This window comes from Pongo pygmaeus, chromosome 6 (assembly GCF_028885625.2).
Source record: "Pongo pygmaeus isolate AG05252 chromosome 6, NHGRI_mPonPyg2-v2.0_pri, whole genome shotgun sequence".
Taxonomy (NCBI): Eukaryota; Metazoa; Chordata; class Mammalia; order Primates; family Hominidae; genus Pongo; species Pongo pygmaeus.
Window position 1 is genome coordinate 39,520,983 of NC_072379.2, and position 22,735 is coordinate 39,543,717.

At 35.5% G+C, this 22,735-nt stretch overlaps 1 long non-coding RNA gene across 1 annotated transcript; it reads left to right on the top strand.

Annotated features, from left to right (window-relative positions):
- The first annotated feature begins 1,225 nt into the window (after positions 1 to 1,225).
- LOC129040889 (uncharacterized) lies at positions 1,226 to 22,406 on the top strand. Its single transcript, XR_008503739.2, has 3 exons — positions 1,226 to 1,660; positions 1,786 to 1,896; positions 21,760 to 22,406. It is a non-coding gene; the product is annotated as an uncharacterized LOC129040889 (long non-coding RNA).
- The last annotated feature ends 329 nt before the right edge of the window (positions 22,407 to 22,735 follow it).

A 22,735-nucleotide genomic window follows, 5' to 3' on the forward strand; every position in this document is an offset into this window, starting at 1 on the left:
TTAAAAAGGGAAAAAAATGATTCCATTAAAGAAAGAAGCATAATTCAAAGGCCTATCTCACAGACTTCAAACTGTTAAAGGTAACTAGAGGTGACTGACCAAATTAGGTCAGGCAATAAATAAGAAATACGTTTAATCTTATCATGATTTTCCACTCCGTTTTCTGTTTTGTTTCATAGATGGAGGGTAGTTAAATATATCTCTACTTTGAGTTTGAAAATACACTTTAGGAATTGTATCTTATCAGTAAGTGCTTTACAAACACCATTTATTATCTGATTTGAAATATTGCTAATCCATTTGAACAATCTCTTTTATCAATGGTATGTCGACGAAATTTTGTGCCATATATGAATATATATGTGTAAGATTTTTCTCAGTATTGTTAAAAATAGTAATAAGTTGAATTCAGCATAAATATCCATCAACTGAGGATTTTAAAAATAAAATATGACACATCCAAACAATGAAATGCTGTGTAGCCACTAAATAATTTCTATGGAAATCTCTTTGGTTTATATTTTTATATCTTTTCCCTATGTATCAATACTGGAACATAATGTTAAAAGTGCTTTTCTCCCATGATAGGATTTTAAGTAATCTTAATGTATTTATTACACTACAGATAATATTTTCTGTAGTTTTAAAATTAAAAAAAAGTAACATAAAAATACAAATACCACTAAAGATAAGGAAAGAATTGTTCTTAATAACTGCAATCAAGAAAAGTCATACAAATGTCATTTATCTTTTCTGGAGCTCCACTTACTTGCTAAATAAAATTTACTTATTTGTATTAATCTTTTCTGCAGCTCCACTTACTTGCTAATAAAGCAACCAAATAAAATAGTTGTTGCAGGTAGTAGAATTAGAGAAAAAGAAAGCTTTTATTCCCAATGGAGCCAAACTTGGCCTAGCCCAGTTTGCACATGTATACTTGCTTCACACATAGCCTTGCTTCACGAAAGTCCTCTTGGCCTTGTAAATATCATGGTTCCCTTTTCAAGGACACTCTGTGTGAGAAGTACTTTCTTGGCACTGGACACTAAATAATTATTAACTGACATGTTGCACTTAATAGTTTGTGGTCTCAGCTCTTGTTTATATAAAACGTTTGACCACAGCTCTAAAACACCTCATCATATAAGTGGGGAACTTGTCATAGGAACTCAGATGGTAGGACCCGTTGACTGGTTACTGCTAGCTCTTGGCAGCTTTGTCCTCACTTGCTGCCACCACCACCCCCACCCCAGGGCCCTGCAACAGACACTAGGTGCTCCTATTTAGAGTTGGTCATGGGTAAGGAAAAGGTAGATTTGGCCACAGTCTCTCAATACATAGAGCCACTTTATGTAGAAAAATCTCTTGAACCTATTAGGAGTACTGCGTGAGCAAAAAGTGATTCATGACCAGATATTTCTGAGGATGGCAAAGGGGCAAGTGAGAGAAGCTGGATTAAGTTATCCCCCAGTGAAGAATATTACTTGTGTTAACAAAGCATAAATTTTCTGACACGTGACTTGCAAAGGAGAATGCTATTGATTAGCTGAAGAACTCCTGAAGATTGTAGCAAAACTTTAATAGTGTAATAATCTTTGAAGATTTTTTGAAAGAACACATACAGAACAAGAGAAAGAAAGTTCTCCCAAGTTTGACTCAGGTATATCATGTGGTGCTACCATTCACTCCTTTATATGGTGTATCTATATTTGCTTTGGTCTCCCTACATTTAACACATTTTGTTGCAATTTGCTTTTATCTCTATTTATACGAAACTTCTGAAAGAACTCCCTGCATGTGCTGCCTCTGCTGATTTCCTCCTGAATTCTCAACGAAACTGAGGCCGATCTTTCTACCCTATCACATAACCACGGGACTGAAAATGCTTCCTCAAAGGTAACTAATGACTTTCTGATTATTCCACTTCTTTTCATTCTTTCTCATATTCAACTTTCCCATATCGACTTACAATTATGATCATACTTTTCTTCATGAAACTCTCTTTACTTTGGTGTATAAAACTCTGTTTTGTTTTTCAGTTCTTCTCCTCTTCCCTTTTCCCCGTCCTTCCTTTCAACATACCCTTTAAATGGTACTGTCCTTAGATTTCTGACTCTAGCTTCTTCCCTTTCCATATTGTATATCTCTCCAGGTTAGCTCAGCCTCTCTCTTCACTTCAACTTCCATCTTCATCTCATAAGTGACAAGTATACACCTGTCACCCAAGCTTTCTTGTGACACCAGGTGAAAACTTTCATTTGCCTGCATGACATTTCTACCAGGACATTCCACCACAGCTCAGAATAGATCTGTCACCCTCCCTAGAAATGTATTGCTTTGCTCACAGTCACTATCTCAGCCAATGGCACCCCCACCCTAAGGCATCCCTCCTGCTGAAAACATCCCACAGCCGTCTCTCTTACAACCCCATCTTTTCACTAACTCTGGTTCATTTTACTTCTGATATGGTCTTGGTTTTATTTGCTTCTTTGCTCATTACCAAGCCCTATTTCTAACCATTATCTGTTTTCATCTGGATTACTATTAAAGCCTTTGGTTTCATCTTTCTGCCTACGCTGTACTCCCTCCTCAAATGAGAAGTGCAATTGCTCCAATATATTTGCCGCACAAGTCCCAATCATGTCACTCTTCTCACACACTTTTCTGGTTCCCTGTTACCTGTAATATATAGCATAAACTCTAGCTGGGCCCTCCTTCAGAGCTCTTCCTGCTGGTGCCCCATCCCACTCCCCACCCCTCCTGTGTTGCTCCTTCACTTGTGTGCAACTTTGTCACCCCATCCCATTGCTCATGTTCTTCCCTGTACCAAAAATGCCATTTCCTTTTTCCTCCTTTTCCTACTTCTTCCAATCCAATTCAACCCTTCTTGACCTAAGGCAGTCAACTGGGGACCAAAGAAATACTGGTACTGAGGGAATGCAGTCTGAGTGTATTTAATATGCTGATTCAGACATTTGACAATTCCTGGAATTGCAAACTACTTTCTTAAGTAAAACTATCTCATGATATTTGTTAGCTGTTCCTGTGGGGGAAAGCAAGGAACACCACTGAGTAACATGAAAACGGAGGGAAAATGATAGAGAATGACAAAACCAATGTTCCTTAATGTGACCATGTGAAATGGAATATCTTTTGTTATACAATGCATCTTTGAGCACAGCCATGGGGATTGCTGTTGTCAATAGAATTCTAAATAGAAAATAATCAGAGCCAGTTTTCCTAAGAGTTATTTTCTAAGGAATTTCCCTTACTGCAATCCAGGTTTAAAAATAACTCATAGAAACAGACAAAGGGGAAAAGGGAGAAGTTTATCCTCTGTAAACAAATGTAAAAACCAACAAATTTGTAAGAACAAGTCAACTAAACCTAAATGCAAAATAGTATGCTAAATTTGAGAGAGATGCATATAGAGAGTAAGAGGAAAATGGAAGCAGATATTCTGAGGGTCAGATTTCTTTTGGCCAATTGCTAAAGAAATATACCATTTCAGCCCACTTGGACCCAGTTTTGCTCTCCAAAAACTAGAAGATCTTTAAGTATTATTTCAGCTTTAACATACCATGAGTATTAACTTAATTCAATGCAGTGTGTCTCTAGTAACTGATGCACTCAGGACTAATATCTGCCTGAGATTTAGAGACAAATGAATCTTGGGTCTTTTACCTTCAAGTAACCACCCTGTAGCAAGGGAGAATGGCACATACATATTATATTCCCTCATAGAGGGTAGATTGTGGTGGGTGATATACCAGGCACACACAAACCCAGAAAGGAGCCAGCTGAGATGGCAGAGCAAGGATGAGAAATGAGCCATTCTCAGAGGACATCTCTTTGTACACCCACATCAGTCTAGTGACCGAGTCTCTAGAGGTGAGATTTGGGGCTCTCCTGATCCCTGTGGCATGCAGTGTTTTTTTAAATCAATGACTTCAATACATGCATATCAAGATGCTGTAGTAAATACAATGGAAGTGTATAAGCTTGTAGTAAATATGATGGAAATATATTAGCTTGCTAGGTACTTAACAAAGTACCATGGCCTGGGTGACTGCCGCAACAGAAATTTATTCTCTTTCAGTTTTGGAGGCTGAAAGCTGCAAGATCAAGGTGCTGGCAGGGTTGGTGCCTTGTAAAGCCTCTGTTCTTGGTTTGTTGATGGCCATCTTCTAGTTCTTTTCACATTTTCTCTCTATGCATATGTGTCTAAGTCTCTTATTTTAATAAACATACTAGTCATATTGGATTAAGGCAAAGCCTAATGGTCTCATTTAACTTGATTACCTCTTCGAAGACCCTATATCCAAATAAGATCCTATTCTGAGGTACCGGTGGTTATAAATTTAATGTATGCATTTTTTGGTGAGGAGCACAATTTAACCCATAGCATCTAGTGTAAGAAAAAATAGACTCATGTTTTGTTCATAATAAAGGGAACCACTACCTTGTGAATAGTGAGGTGGAGTAATTAAGCGCACCTGGATACAAACGCCAGCCCTGTAAGTATTAGCTGTGTGTCCCATGATGCTGCTGAGATTGGAGACCTTCAGTTTATTATCGGTAATATGGGAGTAATAATTCTAACGCCAGACATTTATGAATTCTAAATCTCACATCTCAGAAATCAGTAGGAACAAAATATTAGGATATACAGAATAACATTTAACTTCATAGGAGCACAGAGTAACCCCTTATTTGTTATCTTGGAGGCACAAAGTTGGGAACCATTAAGTCAGATATGATAGAGTTAATTAAGAAGAAATGGAATAATAGAAAAATTTTTCTTGATTTAATGATTGGTAATTGAAACCTTGTCAGTACTTAATTTTCCTCTATCTTTAATGGATAATTCATGCAAAAGAGTTATTTACCACAGGTAATGACTCAACACATACCAGTGGGAAAAAAAACACTGAATTCTTTTTAGTTGTCTCAGCATTGTGTGTTTGACTCATTCCCAAGGACATAAACAAGATTTAATTTGGAAAAAAAGAAGCATTTTTTAAAACCCTAGGGACTGTGAAAACTTGCACATTTATTTATTTCATTTGGCTTTGCATTGTCTCCTTAAGTGAGCATTCTACTCCTGTGTGTAATAGGTAGGTGCTTTCAACTCTAATTCTTACCACTGGCTATTTTGACTGAAATTTTCATAAAGACATTACGATTCAATTTTTTGAAATACTTATTGACAAATTTTTCTGTTCATGCTATTCCAAATTTTATTTGCCTTCTCCACTCTCATTGTGTGGTAAAATACATATACTTAAAAGAACATCTAATTTGAATATGTTCTGAAACAAATCATAAAAGCTAAGATGCACAATGCACGTTGTGGATAGAACCCAGGCACTGGAGTCAGGTGGATATTCTTCTAACAGTCATGGCCAACACTTATCCATTTTTCCCCCTATGTATCAGGCATGTCTAAAGGATAGATCTTATTATCTTAGTTTTATGTGAGGAAACTAATGGTCTGACAGGTTGTTTGTGCGAGTTCACCAGCTGGGAGATGATGCAAGCAAAGTTCAAACCCAGTTTGCTAAATGTAAGATTGATGTCCTTTAAACTCCATTAAGGCTGACATCCACTTAGTAGATTAGAAGTAACTGTGTGAGGGGCTTAGAAGCTTCTGGAAGGAAAAAGAAGCTTTGAAACAAGCACAGCCCTGCAGAAAGTAGTGCTGATCTTTGGAGAGAAGATGATTATGAGTGCAGGACTATCTGCCAGACCAGCCGTATGACATTCGACGACTCTGAGTGCTGTGGAGTGCAGGGTGGAGCAACATGAGAAAAACCTATAACAAGAACACTTGAACTTAAAAAATGTGTAGTGCATTTGAGGCAAAAAGAGTATTTTTGTGACAACACTCACCAGACAGTGTTTCAGAGGGTGGGAGGAATCTCCCTTATCACTATCCACCATGCAGTTTGGACGCTGAGGGCTTTGCTCCTGTGGCACTGTTGGTTGCCTTTCTAATTTTCTCACTACTCTTTGCTAAAGAACCTTGATTCTGTGAGAGACAGGAACATGCGCAGCCCCCAGGCAATGCATCATGATTGATTTGGACTCATTATGACTACAAATGACAGCCTCATTCCTCTTTGTCAGATTCTTAATTTTAGAGCTTTCTTGATGCTCAACAAGATTTTTTGGTTCTTCTCATTCCAAGCACCTGGTTCATGACTGGTATATCTGTGTCATATTTTTATCAAAACAAGATATTTTTCTTCACGCTATTAAGCAATCTTTCCTTAAATTTCTGCCTGTCTCATCATGATCACTGCTTATTATCTCCTTGATTTTCTTTTTCTGTGTCTTTGTTATATTTTATGTTTTCCATGTCATTTTGTTTCATACATATATCTTTATCTTATATTTAGTAATATATATTTTATGTATATATTTGAAATAGTATCAAGTAGAATATATATCTAATAAAATATATTCTGCCATGGGATTTGTTTGAATCCAGTGAGATTCTGTAACCTTTTATACATAGAACTTAAAGCAATTATTTGACATAGTGGATAAAATCAATCACATTTTTGGGAAATAGCTTTCTTGCAAAGGAAAACAAACAAAATGCGTTAAATATATTTTTTAAATCTTATTAAAAATCCAAGATCAAAAAATGTAGTGAGGATGTATTGAATTTTGTTTTGGGGCAGGGCAAAGTAATGGAGTGTATGTTTGCCTCTTGCCTGAAACAAAACAAATTAGCAAAACATATAAAACAATATGTTTTAATTAAGACACTGAATATCGGCAGTAAAGGACCATCATCTCTGAGAGACAGGAATAGAACAAGGTGAGCCCTATAATTTCTCTAGCTTACTGCCTTGAGAGGGTTTCCAGAATCAGGGGCAGGAAGAGGGAACCCAGACAGCCTGGTGGAGTTCTGAGTTGAAGAGATGAAGCTGAGAGTCATAACAAAGTGGCTAGAATTTGCTCAACTTGGCGCTTGAGAGAAGAAAGGGCACACAGAAAGAACTCTGGCAACTTGCAGATGGTATACGATGTGTTCACATAAATCCCTGATTGCAGAAAACTACCCAAGGCCAAGGAGAAAAGCATCTGGAAGGATGAAAAGCAAAAGTACCCAATACTCACACTTGGCTGCAAAGAATGTCTATTCCATCAGACAGCCTGGAAAGGCATGAGATTCATTAAGAATTAGGTAGAGTACACAAGAAGGCTTTGCCTCAATAAGGGAAATATTTAGCCCTAAATTGAGCACTATTCTGGTCACAACTAATGAATATTAAACCCCAGAGTTTCAAACTGTTTCCACATGATTTAACTGATCAAAGCTCAAGAATATGTATAGGAATACAGAAATATCCAGTTCCCAACAAAGCAAAATTCACAGTATATGAAATTCGATAAAAATTACAAGGCATGCAAATAAGCAAGAAAATATGACCTGTAGCGAGGAAATAAACAGAGCCTCAGAGAACTGTGGGACAATTGCAAGTAGCCAAATATATGTGTGATTGAAGTGCCTGAAGGAGAGGACAGAGGGGAGGAGCTTAAAAATATTGAATAGTCAAAAATTTTCCAAGTTTGATGGAAACTATAAATCCACACATTTAAGAAGCTAAATAACTTTAAGTATAAAAAAAATGAAGAAAACAAAACTAAGGTATATCATAACCAATTTGCTCAAAACCAGTGATAAAGGAAAAATAATACACACGATGCACCTTTTTCACTAGCTGCTAGTAAAAGCTAGGAAAAACAGCTTGGAAAAAAGGTGCATTATGTTCAGACCAGCAGTGATAAGGATGACAGCAGATTTCTTATCGGAAACCATGTAAGTAAGAAGACAGCATGGTAACATTTTTAGAGTACAACAACAACAAAAGTCTAACATGCCAAGCGAGAATCCTGTACTTGGTGAAAATATGTCAAAAATGAAGCTAACTAAAGACTTTTTCAGACATACAAAAGCAGAAAGTATCTATTACCAGCAGACACATAAGAAATGTTAAAGAAAATCCTTCAGGCAGGAGGAATATTCTACCAGATGGAAATACGGATCTATGAAATTAATAAAAAACTATTGAAATTGGAATTACATGAATAAATACATGGAATTTTCCACTTATTACTTAAGTCTCTTTGAAATATGATTGACAGTTTTCCAGAAGTAAAGTTGCTGAATTATATAGTGATTCTATTTATAGAATTCTGTTTTTTTGAGGTACCTCCATACTATTTTCCAAAATGGCTGTACTAATTTATATTTCCACGAATACTGTGCAAGTTTCCCTTTTCTCTACATCCTCACCACTGCTTGTTATCTTTCATCTTTTTTATATAAGCCATTCTATGGGGTGATTTTTCACAGTGGTTTTAATTTGCATTTCCCTGGTGATTAGAGATGTTGAGCTTCTTTCATAAATCTTTTGGCCATTTGCATCTTTTCTTTTGAGAAGAGTCTGTTTAGATCCTTTGTTTTTTAAAAAGGTGTTTTATTTTCTTGCTATCAAGTTGTTTGAGTTTCTCATATAATTTGGATATTAGTCCCTTGTTAGATGTATGATTTACAAATATTTTCTCCCAGTCCATGGGTTGTCTCTTCAATCTGTTGTTTCTTTTGCTGTGAAAAAGCTTTTTAGTTTTATGCAATCTGATTTCTCTATTTTGGCCTTTGTTTTCTGTGCTTTTGCAATCCTTTCCAAGAAATTATTGCCAATACCATTGTTGTGGAGATTTCCCCCTCTGTTTTCTTCTAGTAGTTTTAGAGTTTCCGGTGTTATGTTTAAGTCTTTTATCCATTTTGAGTTGATTTTTGTAGATGGTGTGAGATGAGTCCAGTTTTGTTCTTCTACATGTGAATACTCAGTTTTCCCAACATAATTTGTTAAAACACTGTTCTTTCTCCATTGTGTGCTCTTCGTACCCTTGTAAAAAATCAATTGATTGTAGGTACTTCTGGTCTTTCTATTCTACTCTATTGGTTGATGTGTCTGTTTTTATGCAGTACTATGCTGTTTTGATTACAATAGATTTATATTTTGAAATCAGGGAGTGTGATGCCTCCAGTTTTATTGTTTTTGCTCAAGATTGCTTTGGCTATTTGAGTTCCATATCAGTTTTAGAATATTTTTTATTTCTGTAAAAATAACATTGAAATTTTGATAGGAATTGTGTTGAATATGTAGCTTGCTGTGGACAGTATGTATATTTTAACAATATTAATGTTTTCAACCCATGAACATGGAATATGTTTTCATGTATTTGTGTCTTCTTCAATTCTTTCATAAATGTTTTATAATTTTTTTGTACAGTAAAAGCATCTTCTTAAGTTTACTCCTAAATAGTTTATTTATTCTTTGATGCTATTGTAAGTGAGATAGGTATCTTAATTTTTTTCAGTTAAAGTTTGTTCAGTGTATAAAGATATAACCAAAGGAATTGAAATTCGTGTGTCCAAGAGATATCTGCATGCCCATGTTCATTTCAGCATTACTCACAATAGCCAAGATATAAAAGCAACCTAAGTGTTTGTTAATGAATGGAATGCTCTATAGTATTAAAAAAGGAAGAGATTTCTGTCATTCGCAGCAACACTGATGAAAGTGAAGAACATTATGCTAAGTCAAATAAGACAGGCACAAAAAGACAAATATGATCTCACTTACATGTAGAATCTAAAAAAGTTTATCTGATAGAAACAAAACAGAGGAGGGATGAGGAAAGGGAAGATGTTAATCAAAGAGTACAAGCTCAGTTAGACTGGAAGAATAAGTTTTAGTGATCTATTGTGTTACATGGTGACCCCAATTAATAATAATATATTTTGCATTTCAAAGTAGCTAAAAGAATTAATTTTTAACACTCTCACCCCAAAAAATGATGTTGATGAGGTGATGAGTATGTCAATTGGCGTGATTGAATCTTTCTACAGTGTATACATAGATCAAAATATCACACTGTACTCCATAAATATACATAATTATTATTTGTCAATTAAAAAGAAATAATTAAAAATATAATTGCCTAAACAGAAATAGTAGCAATTTAGTGAGGGATTCCTAACATTTTAAAATAAAATGTTTGACATTAAAAACACACAGGTTCGGAGTGGAGAATAGTATATTGCTGGAAGGTTATATACTATACACAAAGTGGTATAATATATGATGGTAGACTGTAGTAAGTTAAAGATGTATACCACAAACCTTAAAGAAACCACTAAAATATAAAACAAAGATCTTTAGCCAATAATCCAGTAAAGAAGATAAAATAAAATCATAAAAGCATTCAATTAACTCCAAAGATCACAAAACAAGAAAGGGGATAATAAATGACGACAGTGAGACAGTAGACTTAAGCCTAACCATTGGTAATACTACACCGAATGTAAATTGTGCAAGCCTCAATTAAAACATGGAGATTTTTGTGTTATATGTGAAAAGCAAAACTTATCCTTATGTTGCATAGAGAAAACATGCTTGAAATATAAAGATACAAACAAGTTAAAGTAACACTAATTAAGAGAAAACTGAAATGGCTAAATAGATTTCAGAGCAAAGAACATTGCCAGGAACAAAGAAGGACATTTTTAATGATGAAAGAGTGGATTTGTCAAGAGAATACAGCACGTTTAAATTGACAAAAAATGCTTCAAAAGGCAAAACTTATTAAAGATGAAATAGACATATCCACAATCATACTTGAATATTTCAATATACCCTTTCAATACCTGATGAAGCAAATAGACAGAAAATAAGTGAGGATAGAGAGAATTTAACAATTAACCATCAATCAACTTGACCTACTTGACATTTATAGAACATTTTACCATAAAACAATGTAATACACATTTTTCCAAAACACATAACATGTTTTCAAAGATAGGCCATATTCTGGGATGTGACATAAGTCTTCATAACTTTGAAATAATTCATCACTTAAAGTATATTTTTCTGACTAAAATAGAATAAATTTGCAAATCTATAAAGAAAAGATCTCCAGAAAACCTTTAAGTATTTAGAATTAAAAACACATCGCTAAATAATTTACAGGTGAAAGCTGAAATTGAAAAGGAAAGCAGAGTGTATTTTCAATTAAATAAAAATGAAAAATCAATATATCAAAATTTGGAGAATGCTGCTAAAGCAGTACTTAATAGAAAATTTGTGACACTAAGCACGTTTATAAGCAAAAAGAATGTATCTCAAATCATTGCTCTTAATTTTCATTTTAGAAAACTGGAAAAAGAAGAACAAATGGCATTAAAATAAATAGAAGAAAATAAAAAGTAAGAATAAGGATAGATATCAATAAAATAGAAAACAGGAAAACAATAGAGACAATCAATGCAAAAAATATTGTTCTATGAGAAGATCAATACATTTATAAATATGCAGCCAGCCTGATGAAGAAAGTAATAAAGAAGACATAAAATAAAAATATGAGGAATGAGAGTGGCAGCATCACACGAAGTCTAAAGCTATTACAAGTATAACAAAGGAATACTATCAATAACTTTATGCAGATATACTCAACAGCTTTGATGAAATGAACAAATCCCTTGAAAGACACAAACTATTGAGTTTACTGAAGAAGAAACAGATACTCTAAAAAGCCGTGTCTATTAAATACATTAAATTTATGATTAAAAACCTTCTCACAAATACAACTCCACGTCCATATGGCTTTACTGGTGAACTGTAACAAAATTTCAAGGAAGAAAAAATAACAATTTTATGTAAACTCTTCCAGAATATTAAAAAGAAAGGATGATGTCACAACTCATTTTATGTGTCCATCATTAATCTGATAACCAACAAAGACACTGCAGGAAAAAAACCTGCAAATCAATATCTCTCATGAATATAGATGCAAAAAATTTAATAAAAATGTTAGGAAATTGAATACAATGATATATAGTGTGTAAACTAAGTGGGATTTATCTAGGGACTGGAAGGTTGGATTGACATTGGGAAATCAATATAATTTAGCATACTAGCATACTAAAAAACGAAATCATAATTATCTTAACAGTCACTATAAAGGCCTTTTATGAAACGCAGCATCTGTTCTTTACAATAGTTCTCATCAATATAAGTATAAAGGGAATCTTTCTCAACCTGATAAAGGGCATTTATAAACAACCTACCACTAACATTATAGACTATAGGTCAATAATCAAAAGATCAACAACAAGATAAATATCTCTTACCACTTCAACATGGTATTGAAAGATCTAGCCAGTGCAATAGGCAAGAAAAAGAAATAAAAGGTATTTATGCTGGAAAGGAAGAAAGGAAAGCACTCCTTATTCATAGATGATAAGTTCATTAATTTGAAAAAATTTAATGGCATGTATAAAAACGTAAGAACTAGTATAGCTTTATAGTTAAAGTAAAAAATTCAAAAATTATAAAATGTCTAATTTTTCTTTAGGGTATATAGGTAATTTAGAAAGTTCATCAGATATAATTACAGAGAAGTCTCAGTTTAAATATAAAAAGGATTATACTTCCTGCATTCTCTCATCAAATCATAATTAAATAAGAATTTAACTCTAAGTATTAGTGAAAAATGCAGTTATATTTAAACATTTAAATAAAAACCATGCATCCTTCTAAAACCCCTTGGATTAAACAATAAATCATATCAGAAATTTAAAAATATCTATAACTGAATAATATAGTTACTACATATCAAATATTTTAGGGAAAGCAAAAGTGGCATTTTGAGGTGATTTATATTCATAAATATTTATATATAAAAATAGAAATTGTAAAAATAAATAAGCAATTGATGAACTTAAGAAAAGAACAAAAAAACTAAAAATTTGAAGGAAGAAGATAATAATAAAACAATGAAATCATTAAAATAGAAACCAAGATTATAATAAAGAAGAAAGCTACAAGTTGATTATTTGAAAAGACTTGTAAAACAGAACACCTATGACAAGATAGACCAAGAAAAGAAAAGGAAAGAGGAAGGAACAGGAGCACAGAACTATAGAACCTTAAGTGATTTCAAAGGTCATATAAGAAAAATTTTAACAATAAATATATGCCACCAGTGTCAAAAACTTAGAGGCAATGGAAGAAGTTCTAAAATAATATAACTTAGCAAAATTTATTTGAGAAGTATCAAAGACTTGAATATTTATATAACTAAGAATATGAAGCAATAGCCTTTCCATAAATCAGACCATATGGCCTGCGAAGCTTTCAAGGTAGAGATCAATTTTATACAGATTTTTATAGACAACTGGAAAAGATGGAAAACTTACCTAATCCTTTGAGGCCAATGAATCCTAATATCAAAGCCAGACAAAAATATTATGAGAAATGGTCACACAGAATCATTTTTCTCTTAAATTTTATAATTTTGTGTGTGCATATACTTATATAAATCTATATGGATATTTCCACCAATTTTTGTAAAAAGGTAATACTATGATCAAATTGTATTTTGTCTAATATTCATTGCAAAATTCATCCATAAATGTAATTCATTCCATTTATAGATTTAAGAAGATAAACAATATGATAATTTCAATATATGGAAAGAAGTTTTTTTATATGACTCTCCATGAATTTATAATCAAATACAGGATTTTCATCAAAATTAAATCTTAGTAATTTAGAAAGATAAGGAAACTTTCTTAACCAGGTAGAGGATGTTAAAAAAAAAGCACACATATTTCTAAATGGGGAAATTTTAGAAAGTTTTCCTTTGAATTTGAGAATGAGTTAAGGATGCCTAATATCACAAATTTTATTCAACATTGTGTTGGAACTTCTAGTCAGTGCAACCATATAAGTAAAATGCTTTAGAGATTGGAAAGGAGGAACAAGGAATGTTATTTGCATATGATATACATTTATATAGAAACCTCTAAATTATCTAATTACAAAACATTATCAAACATAATAGTTGTATTGAGCAAATTCGCTGTGTATAAAACAACTATAAAAGACAGATTTTTATATTTGTAGTGAACAATTAAAAACAATGAAGAGAAGTCATCATTTACAATAGGTTCATAAAATATCAAATATTCAGGAAAAAACTAACAATATGTGTAAGATAGCTAATGATATATTTAAACTATTTCTAAATTTATGTATAGATTAGAAAGCTATCAGAGTTAGTATTCTTCTATCAAATTGATAAGATTCTAAATTTTGTACAGAAGAATAAAGGACCAAGATTACAGTGGCCAGTTGTGCAGGAAAACACTACATGAGGACTTGAACTTCCAGAAACCAGAACTTATCATGTATTTTGTAGCAATTTAGATGGTTTGGTAAAGGTGTAGGTATAGACAAACCAATGACGGAAAAAGAGTCCCAAAATACGATAGATATTGCAAATATTAGTGGAGAAAAGAGTAAGAGCTCAATAAATAAACTTGGAAAATATGTTATTCATAAAAAAATTAAAATTGGAGCTCTACCTCACTTTATATATTAATACAAAAGTTAACTCTAGTAAAATAAGGATTCAATTGTTGAATCTAAAGTTATAGACTGTACTTCTCGGAAAATGGAGTAGACACCATTATTCTATCAGGACTTAACAATTCTAGACATTATATATAAAACAAACATAAGAAGACTCTGAAAGATGGAGAGAAGAGACAGACTGGCTGGGGACCACGAGCCCCAAAGAACAGCCTGCTGGTGAGTTCCCTGGGTTCTCTTTTTGCCCAACGTATGACCCAGACTGGGTGTTGAAGAAGCCAGGAACCCAGAATGCCAACCATCACAGACAAAAAGCCTTAAGAAAATGCTGATCCCTTTAGTCAAAGGATCAGGAAAGGCAATAACTGCTTGACTGCAGCCGAACATCACAGGAAAAACTATGGCACTGTCCCCTCCTCCACCGACAAAGGCTGGGAGGATCCTAGACTTTCTACCTCAAGAGGCTGTGCTGGGGCCTTTCAACATGTGAAAGGATGGTATCTGAAAAGGCTATATAAGGAGCCAGTATTTCACCCTCCCGGCCAGTAGTCACACTCCTCCTTGGTGTTGGTGGAGGCTACATGGGGCCTGGGCTTCCCCATCAACCCATCGGGATTGAGGGACCCTTCTCTACTCACAGGGTGGTATCTGATGAGGCTGAATAGAGGTTCAGGACTTAAACTTTTGCCCAGTGGTAACTAGACCATTCCTACTGTATTTCAATGAAGACTATATGGGGAGCAGGAACTTCCAACCCTGTCCAGCAATAAGAAGGAGCTCCCTGCTTGTTTCAGGTGTCAATGGAGCTCCACCTGGCAGTAATGAGGTAGCAATTCCCTCTACTTCTGCTGCAGCTGTGTTGGAGAAAGCCTGCCAAAAAAAGGTTTCAGTAAGATCCAGACTCTCACGCCATAACAAGAAAATGTTTAGGTTTCAACAAAAAAATCACTGGTCATTTAAAAAACCAGGAAGATCTCAACCTGGAGAATAAAATACAATGAATATGACAAAAATGAGGTGACAAGGATGTTACAGTGATCTGACCAAGATTTTGAAGTAGCTGTGATAAATATTCTTCAATGTGCTATCATGAACAGTCTTGAAACAAATTTAAAAAGGCTCTCCCCAAACAAAAAAGTATTAAAGAAATAGAGATATAAAGATAAACCAAAATGGGCATACAATTACTTAAAAAAGCAGTTCAGTGGATAAGAAAGTGGATTGAATAATAAATAAATTATTCAATCTGAACAACAGAGAGAAAAGACACTGAAAAGACATTGAGCCGAGCCTCAGGGACTGGTGACTCACTCTAACAAAAGACATGGCATTTGTATCATCAGAGCCCTGGAAAGAGAGAACAAAGAGGATAGTTAGAAAAAGTACTGAAAAAGTAACAGTGAAACATTTCTGAAATTTGGCAAAGGGACATATACTTACAGATTCAATAATCCGAGTAAACCTCAAACAGGATAACCCTAAGGAAATCCTCTCCAAGACCCAACATAACTAAATTTCTGAAAATTAAAGACAAAGAAAAAATTTTGAAAATCAGCGAGAAATGACACATTACCTACAGATGAAACACAACTCAAATGCAAGCAGATTTTTTAAAATCATAAATCAAGGAAGTCAGGAAAAAAGCGACACAGTATTTTTCAGTTGCTGAAGGAAGAGAATTGTCAATTTATACCCAGTGAAAATACACTTTAGGTATAAAGAGGAAACCAAGACATACTCTGATGAGGAAATCTAAGAGACTTTATTGCCAACAGACCTGCCCTAAAGCAATGGCTAAATGAAGTTCTCTAAACAGAAAGAAAATGATTTAATAAAAGGACTCTTGGGACATTAGAGCGGATGAAAGCATATAAGAAAGAGCAAGAGGGTCAGTATAATGGACTTTCTCTCCCTTTGAGTTTTCAGAATTGTTTATGACAGCTAAAGCAAACATCTCACCAGAGTTTGATGTGGTCCTCAATGCATGTAGAGGAAATATTTCAGTTAATTATGATTGGGGCAGGGTAAAGGATCATAACGGTAAGTGTTCCAAACTTCACTACAAGTGCTAAAATGTTGATACCAGCAGACTAGTTACCAAGCACTGGTGAGGATGTGTTAGAAACTGGGTCCTATAGTATATTGTTGGTGCAAGTTTAAAATCCTACAGCCATTCTGGAAAATCATTTGACAGTTTCTTTAAAACATGTATAGGCCAGGCGCGGTGGCTCACGCCTGTAATCCCAGCACTTTGGGAGGCTGAGGTGGGTGGATCACGATTTCAGGAGATCAAGACCATCCTGGCCAACATGGTGAAACCCCATCTCTACTAAAAATATAAAAATTAGCTGGGTGTACTGGCGCGTGCCTGTAATCCCAATTACTTGGGAGGCTGAGGCAGGAGAATCACTTGAACCAGGGAATTGGAGGTTGCAGTGAGCCAAGATTGCGCCACTGCACTCCAGCCTGGTGACAGAGCAAGATTCAGTCTCAAAAAAAAAAAAAAAAAAAACCGAAAAAGACTAACATGTATATGCCCTTACCATTCAACCTAGAATTCACATTCTGGTGCATTTATCCTAGAGAAATGAAATCTTATGTCCATACAAAAACCTGTCCATGAATGTTCATTGCGGCTGTATTTGTGATAGCTCAAACCTGAAAACAACCAATACATCCTACGATAGATGAATAGTTAAAGAAACTGTGTACATTAGTAGCATAGCATACTATTTTGAAATAAAAAGCAACAAATTATTGATACATACAATTAGGATGGAACTAAAGTGCACTATGCTGAGAGTAAAAAAGGTTGATCTTAAAATGTCATACACTGTATGACTGCATTTATATAACATTTTTAAAGTGACAGGATGAGAAACATGAAGAATAAATTAGCATTTGCCAGAAATTAGGGATGCTTAGGTGGTGAAAGAGATGGGTGAGACGTGACGGGTATGGCCATAAAGAGGTGGCACAGAGATCTTGCTGGTGGTGAGCCAGCCTGCACCTTGAATGCTGTGGGGTTATGTGAACTTACACATCATAAAATGACACAGAACAGCATATTTATGCTATACTAATTCCGATTTCCTGGTTTTGATATTGTACTAGAGCTTTGGAAGAAGTAAACATTGGGAGAAATTGGATGAGACGTACTGGGTGAGACAACTTATCTATAAAGTTTGCAATTTCCTGTGAATTTATAGTCATTTCAAAATCAAAAGTTAAGAGAAGAAGTAAAGCTGTAAAAGTTTCACAAGAAAATATGGATATTTTAGTCCTTACGTAGCTAAAGTCATTTTAAACAAAATACTTAAATATAGGCTATATAATACTTAATAATTGACTGTACTGAAAATGAAAACTTTCATGAACCACTCCCAAAACATGAAGACTGCTGGGTGTGGCATTACCTGCCTGTAATCCCAGCTACAATGGGGACTGAGGCGGGAGGAACGCTTGAGCCCAGGAGTTCAAGGCCAGCCTGGGCAACATAGTGAGACCCTGTCTCAGAATAAGATTTTTTAAAATTAAAAAACATGAAAAGACACTCTAAAAGCTGGGAGAAGATATTCTCAACAAACACATAACTAATGAAAAGTCAGTATTGAAAATAAATTTTAAAAATTCTGAGCATCACTAGAGAAAGTACAAATCACACACAAAAGAGCCATTAGTATTCAACACACAGAAGAGAAAGTATCAATTTCTAATAGATGTCTGAAAAAAATCAACATAATTGTTGATGAAGAAAATGCAACTCAAACTCACAATGTGACCCTATTTCACATTCATTTGACTGGTAAAGCTGGAAAGTGTCTCCTTATCAAGGATGGGGAAGACCTATTACTCACTGCTGTTAGGTTTGTACATCACAGAGACTTTCTAGAAAACAGGTTAATGTCACTTTCTAAGGCTGAACATCCACATAGGAATTCCATATCTACCCAAGAGAAAGTCTTGTACACAATACAGTGTATAAGAAAATTCATAGGGAAATGTTGGGCATAACTCAAATGTTCTTCTGGAAGAATGAATGAATAAACTAGTATAGTCACACAAATGAATCTTAAAAAGGAGAAAGATAAATAAACTAAACTATATACAATATGGATGAATCATAGAAAGTTAAAAAAGCTAAAATATTAAATATAAATTCTCTTTTGATAATATTTAAAAACTATGATAAATTAGGAATGTATACTACATAAATAATATGAAATATATAAATAAAATTAAAATAATATAAAAATGACAAAAATTGATTAACATGGGGGTTGGAGTGATGGTTATTCTGATGGAAGTAGGTGGGGAAAGAGACAGAGAGAGAGACAGAGACAGAGACAGAGAAAATATCTCTTTCAGATTGATAGGGGAAAGACTAGGGTATAAATGGGTGAGGATTTGTCAACATGAAATCAAACCAAAGCAGGATTTTATTTCTAGCCCAATAGAGTGTGTGTGTGTAAGTCTGCGAAATGCTAAATAAAAATAGACTCTGAAGTCAAATTCAGCATTTTATTTTATTTTATAACAGAGAGCCCGAAACAAAATACAGGAGCTGTGTCGTGGAGTTGAACCAGTGCATTTTTCAGTTCTGTTCTAATTCAAGTTCATTAGTTACTTTAGTTTATGCCAGTCTGGATGGAATTCCAGCTTTGGGAACTCACACTGGAACATTTTTTTGACTTTTGATTTTCTGAAAATTGATTAAAATTTAAAAAGTTGAAAATATTTTGAAGGCTTAGTTATAGTTCAATAATTAAAAAATTTAGAATTTCTAAAATATTATTGAATTCATAGTTGAAAATGAGGTTAGAGCTAGCCAACCTTAGTGACCTCATCACAGATAAAATGGAAAAAAAATCTGGTTGTAATAAAATGATAACACTCATATATTTTTGAGTGAAGAAAAAGTTAAAATGACAACAGAAATAGAATGATTGTGTTGGAGTTCAATTAAGACATTCTCACGTATCTCATACTTTCTTTAGCCCTGACTAATGGATGTGAAATTGCTGGCATGGACACTATCCAGGATGTCCAGTAAGTCCTGTCATTTCTAGCAAGTAAACATAACAACATTGCAAACAAGCAACAAATCAAAGAAGATGGCTCTCTCTATTTATAAGCACTAAAATGTAACATTCCCCTTTGTAGATTTCTGGAAAGAGTTTGCAGACATAAAGCAAGCACTCATCAGTAAAGTTCTTATTTTAACCACATTATCTGCCCAGATGGAAATTTTATTTTGTTTGAATGGGTATGTGACAGTATCACTCTGAAATGATGGTGCTGGTGCTGGGATATTGCATCTGGAAGAGATGTAATGAGTATTATTGTATTTCTTTGGAAATAGATCATTATGCAAAAATTATCTCTTGGAATAAAATTTCTTATGTTTGGTAATAGTCCAAGAGAGAAAGTTTTAAATTCCAAGCATGAATATTATCCCAATGTGAGTTATTAATTAGAAGGCAAGTTTTCCTCATAAGCATTCTGAGTTTAAATGTTATTTACAAGTATAATAGGCAAATGAAACCATTTAAAAATTAACTGAATGTGTCTCTCCAATTCTATCCTAGCTTGATTCTCTCATGCTTATTTCACCCCCATGGGAGTCCATAGCAAGACCTTGCTCTTTGACATTTCATTTCGTTTCAAAAATTGGCTAAAAGGGAATCAAATCTATGTATTCATACACATGAATGACATGTTTCAGGCCACCCAGTTTAGACTGTTACGGTTCTTTCTCAATATTCATGACTCCAGTCAGGCTCATGTTGGATATGCCCAAGTTCAGTTTGATTAAAAGTAGCATGAATATAGAAGGAATGGAATTGGGGAGGGGGAGTGTTGAGTCTGGATTTCCTATTACAACTTGAAAAATGAAAATTTGATTGTCTAGGATGCTTCTGAAAACTTCCCACCAAAATATATCTAAATAGAACTGGAGTGTGAATTGGTGACATGAAGTGCAGATGTTCACTCCAAGTGCAAAATCTCCTTGAAGACCTTATTTTGAAATTCAGCTTTTACACTCTATAATATATGCTTGGTTGAATGTAAAAACATTGTTATGGCACAAATACCAGTTAAAACCATTGCAGTCTCATCCAAATCATTTAGAACAATTAACACTCAAGACTTGAGCACCAGAACAGGAGAGAGGATGAGCTCCTGGGTTGAACTATGTTTAAGAAAGAGAGTAAAGACTGGTGAAAGGCAATCAGAGATATAAAGGGCAAAATTGAGAATGGATTACCAGAAGACAAAAGAAGAGACCAGTCAACAGTATCAGGTAAGTCAGAGAAAGTGAGGAAGGCATGGACATGAGCTGACATGAGGTCACTGAACTTGATGATGGAGATATCATTAGGGCTTGTAGAGACAGACAGCTGTTTCTGAAGAATGATTCGGGAGAGAGAAATGTCAATGGGTTATAGAAGAGGTGGAGACTAGTTGGCCCCTTTCTAGTGAGGGTTGAAGATGCGAAGGAGGCAAAGAGGAGAGAAAGAAGGAGAGAGAGCCAATTATTTGCATTTTTATATTTGTAGCAAACAATTAGAAAAGGTGAAGATAAGTCATCATTGATAATAGTCTAGTATCATATCAAATGCCAGGAAAACGTCTAGCAAAAATATGCAGGATATTTACCAATATATTGATCTCTCCCAGATTCGTGTATCAGTATTCTCAGTGTTTTTTATTTAAATTGATAAGATGATTCTAAAATTTATATAGAAGATATATTCATAAGGAATAATAAAATGATGAGGACAAGGAAGGGCAAGAAATTTTTTGATTACTTTTAGTTTCTCCATAGAGAAAATGGCCATGTCACCTGCTGGGGAGGTGGAGAGGGAACTGTCTGTCTTTTTCCACCTGCAGTAATAACCCATCTCCCTTACTGATATGTGTCAAGGATATCTTGAGACATCCTCCAACTCCTCAGGCAGTTTCTCCATTGAATATAGTCACCATAAGACAGTGCACCAAAATAGATGAGGGTATAGTCATGGGAGCTTGTTTTGAGAAGGTGAGTCAGGAAGCTCCCAGGACAGAAGACCTTCCGGGGAGATGGCCCAGTACAATCCAGGGTCAATAGTCTCAACTACTCGGGAATCACCATCTGATGTGGCCAAATGAGGCTTTTAGATGAAAGGGTAGTCATAAGCATTGAGAAAAATGCTTTAGAGCTCCATGTGAAAAACAAATCCTTTCTCTGGTGTGGTTTGGGTTTGGCAGCATAGTTATTAGAAATTCTGTCTGGGGCTTCTGTTCTTTCCTGCTCTAGGCCCTTCAGCATATGAAACCAGCACACCAGATGACCACGTATGATCCAGTGTTGTCAAAGGAGAAGCTGAGGAGGTGTCAGACTTCTTGGTTGCAAGTGGTGGCTGGAGCTGGCTGCTACTGGACGTGCTGAGTGTGGTTCAACACCATCTGATGGTGTCGTGATGATACGGGAGGAGGGCAGGGAAGTGCTGGGAGGAGAAGGGTGGGTCCCTGGTGAGGGCTCCAGCCCTGGGCCTGGGCCCAGGGGCATAGGTAAGGACAGGCACTCCTGCCTTAGCGTCCAAATGTTGCATTTCCCAAGACCACCCTGGCCCGCCATGCCCCATCCTGTGCCTGTAAAAACCCCGAGACCTTAGTGCGCACAGACACAAGCAGCTGGACACTGACAGGAACACACCAGCGGAAGAAGACACAAGCGGCTGGATGTCGAGAGGAACGTACTGGCCTAAGAGCACATCGACAGCCCCAGCAGACTGGCAGGCCATCGACTGGCAGAACGACACTAAGTTTGGCCAGGGTGGTCAGAGGAGAGCCCGGCCACTGAGTGGCCCGACTTGAGGGGAAAACCTCCTTCCCACTCCATCTCCCTTCTGGCTCCCCCATGGGCTGAGGGCTACTTTCACTGAATAAAACCTTGCATTCATACCCCAAGCCCATGTGTGATCTAATTCTTCTGGTACACCAAGGCAAGAACCCTGGGATACAGAAAGCTCTGTGTCCTTGTGATAAGCCAGAGTGTCTGAGCTAACACCAGCCGCCTACCCACGGCAAAACTAAAAGAGCACCCTATAACACACGCCCACTGGGGCTTCAGGAGCTGTAAACATCCACCCCTAGACACTGCCCTGGGGTGGGAGCTCCACAGCCTGCCAGTCTGCATGCTCCCCTCTAGAGGTTAGAGCAGCGGGGGCACTGAAAAAGCTAGCCACACCCGCTGTCGCACGCCTTGCCAGGGGGACAAAGGAGCTTTTCCT